We start from the raw sequence: 3,461 nt of genomic DNA on the forward strand, positions 1-3,461 counted from the left end.
TTCACACTACAGTTCTATGAAGCTGGAGTTTCTTGCGCTCAAGTGGGCCATGACTGAGAAGTTTCGGGAGTACCTGCTGGGACACAAGTGTGTAGTCTACACCGATAATAACCCTCTTAGCTACCTGACCTCAGCTAAGTTGGGTGCCATGGAACAGCGTTGGGCGGCCCAGTTGGCAGCCTTTGACTTTGAGCTTAAGTATAGATCAGGTAAGAGCAACCGCAATGCTGATGCCTTGTCACGCCAGAACTTACCTGCTGTGGAGGTTCAGGATTTGTGCCCAGGTGTATCTGTTCCTGCTGCATTGCATCAAGTCAACCGAGGCGGATTGGTGACTCAGGTAAACCAGATTGTATTCTTTCCTGGTTATTCTATGAGTGATATGTCGGCTCAGCAGCAGGCCGACCCAGTTATTGGAGAGCTGCTGGTGTTCTGGAGGTGGAAATTGCTGCCTTGCTCTGAGGAGCGTAAGAAACTTTCTAGGTCTGCTGTGCGCTTGTTTTGGCAGTGGGATCCTCTGGTGGAGAAGGAGGGGGTGCTTTATCGCCGGGTGTTTCGCCCAGATGGTGGGGAGGAGGTCCTCCAAGTGCTATTGCCGGTGGCCATGAAACCCGAGGTGTTGACACAATTACACCAACTGCACGGGCACCAGGGGGTGGAGCGCACCTCTCAGCTGGTGTGGCAAAGATGTTATTGGCCAGGGATGTCCTCTGACATTGCCCAGTGGTGCCATGAGTGTGAAAGGTGCCAGTGTGCAAAGGGTGTCCAGCCTGCGCCTGTTAGTTTCATGGGACACCTGCTGGCTGCACGGCCAAATGAGATTCTGGCCTTGGACTTTACTGTGTTGGAACCGTCAAGTTCCGGTCTTGAGAATGTGTTGGTCATGACTGATATTTTCACCAAATACACTTTGGCGGTACCTACTAGGAATCAACAAGCTGAGACTGTGGCACAGGTTCTGGTTGTTGAATGGTTCTGTAAATTTGGGGTGCCTGGCCGTATCCATTCGGACCAAGGCCGTAACTTTGAGTCAGCGCTTATTAAGCAGTTGTTGTTTATATGGAGTTGAAAAGTCACGCACTACTCCATATCACCCTGCTGGAAATGGCCAGTGTGAACGTTTTAACCGGACGCTGCACAATCTTTTGCGCACCTTGCCTGTGTCAAGAAAGGGGGACTGGCCATCTTGTCTTCCACAGGTACTGTTCGCCTACAACACTACTCCTCACCAAGCTACGGGAGAATGCCCGTATTTTTTTATGTTTGGGCAGGAGCCTAGACTTCCAGTGGACTTCCTGCTTGGTAGAGTTAAGGAGCCACAGTCAGGTAGTGTTCATCGGTGGGTCCTGGAGCATCAGGATCGGTTGCAGGTGGCTTTTGAGGGGGCTCGTGAGCGGTTGGGGGCCGCTGCTGACCGCCGGAAAGCCAGGCATGATCTGCAGGTACGAGAATCACAACTGCAGGAGGGTCAATTGGTATATCTCCGTGACTATAGCGTGAGAGGTCGACACAAAATCCATGACCTGTGGAGCTCCGTGGTGTACCAGATCGTGAAGGCACCTAAGGAAGGAGGTGTGGTGTATACAATTGCTCCCATCACAGATCTAGGCAAGTTAAAGCACGTGCACCGATCTTTGCTGAAACTTCAGATTGGCAGGAACTCTCCCCCGATGTTGCAGGACATTCCATTAGTGGAAACTGTGCGGCCTCGAGAAGAAGAGTTGGAAGAGGGAGATTTGTTTGTTCTGGTACCTGAAACACCGCAGGTTAGTAGTAGGCAAGCACCTAGGAGTATGCTTCAGTCTGAACCCCAGGGTTCTGGTGAAGTCCAGGAATCAGAAGAAATCCCTGAGGTAAGATTGAATGTGCAGCCACTAATGAACCCTCCTTTACACTCTACTTCGGTGGGTGAGAGTGTGGTGAGAAGGACTGGAAAGGAGTACTGCTGGGCAGCACTCTAATGTACATCACCTCCCACGATCCTTGGGACCAGGTACAGTGTCTAGTATAGTGGGTAGTACATCTGTGGTTTTATTCCGTCCTTGGGACTGAAAGTTAAGAGAGTGGGCTTTTGGTTTAGTTCATCGTCGGGGCGACGATGCAGAAGCTGGGGGTGGATTGTGACCGAATGAATGAGGTACAGGTGGTAATTGACACTCCTGACCACCAATCAGTAGCGAGCAGGCACTATTTAGAGCGGGTTGGTTTGAGCCTGGCATGCGTCACGTCCGTATCCTCCCTTTTTCCGGCTGCTATAGTGATTTCAGGTATTTGCTGTTGGTATGTAGCGTCGGCTAATTAGTTTTTCTTTGCTCGTTGCACTAATGGCTCGTTTGTGTATCCTTAGCCTGTCTTTTCAGTGTGTCCCTGTTGGATGCTGGTTTGGATCTGTTTACTGCCCTCCCTGCAGGTATGAGGAAGTTGTTTAGCAATGTTTAGCTTTAACGCGTGTCAGGTGGCGTGAGTAATGTGCAGTCCTTGAACTTCAGTTTAACAGCAGGTTATTTGAAGGCTGCGTATCCTGAGCGGTGCATTGATTCTCAGGAACTTATCTATCCGCGTTTGGTAAGTTGTTTCGGTTTGTTAGGGGGAATTACAGCATGTAGTTGTGCAATTACTCATATCATTTATATCCTGTATCATTGTTTGCATTATAGGATCCTCCTTTTTTGTCCTGGGTGATTATTGCTGCGATTCGACTTGTGCCGAGTGAACAACCTTGGCTTACAACTATTTAAAAGGGGAATTCTGCTGCTGCCGTTTGGCTTTTGTGATTTGTTTTAACCGGTATTGTCTGGTCTACTGTGGGGTCGAGCAACGTGCAAGTATCGGGGCTGGCTTGAGGACGACGTGGCCGCTCCTTTTGGGTTTTGCTTCCCTCAAACTTTTAATCAAGTTTTACATTGGTTTTCGTTTAAGCGGTGTATATGATGGTCACCAAGCACAATATGATTCATCATATTACGGTGGAATTGTGACCTTAATTCGCTGTTTCCTTCATTTCTGTCTGAGATTTATTTTGCTTTTGGTTTCTTTCAGGAGCTGGGGTCCCATGGGTGAAACGTCTTTGGTGGTGCTATTTCTACATTTGCCGTACGACACTTTTGACGTGTATGCGTGGGTGTTTTGAGTTCACGGTGAGGTGGGTGTGTGTGTGGAAGTGTGCTTTTTGATAATTAGTGCTGATCACTCTGGTGGGTAACTCCAGCCCTGTATGTAATGATTTTATGTTGTTTTGTTTATTTGGAAATTGTGTAAATTTATTGTTTAATATTTTGTGTCTGATTGTTTATTTTTTGTTATTTGTGTAATTGTCACCGGACCATATTCACCAGCGAGAACATTTTCTTTTTGTTTTATATTTTAAAGCCAAGTTTTTAATAAACTCTGTATTGTTTTATACGATGCCCACGTTTCCTGCCTACACTCAATAATAAGGGAATCGAACTTGTGTGACCTAA

At 47.7% G+C, this 3,461-nt stretch overlaps 1 long non-coding RNA gene across 2 annotated transcripts; it reads left to right on the plus strand.

The window, feature by feature from the left end:
• The first annotated feature begins 2,241 nt into the window (after positions 1-2,241).
• Positions 2,242-3,461, plus strand: LOC124390545. 2 transcript variants are annotated; one of them, XR_006926762.1, is made up of 3 exons: positions 2,242-2,267; positions 2,348-2,565; positions 3,040-3,461. It is a non-coding gene; the product is annotated as an uncharacterized LOC124390545 (long non-coding RNA). The 2 variants fall into 2 exon arrangements; XR_006926761.1 differs by lacking the exon at positions 2,242-2,267 and having other exon boundaries at positions 2,287-2,565.

The sequence above is a fragment of the Silurus meridionalis genome, chromosome 8 (assembly GCF_014805685.1).
Source record: "Silurus meridionalis isolate SWU-2019-XX chromosome 8, ASM1480568v1, whole genome shotgun sequence".
NCBI lineage: Eukaryota > Metazoa > Chordata > Actinopteri > Siluriformes > Siluridae > Silurus > Silurus meridionalis.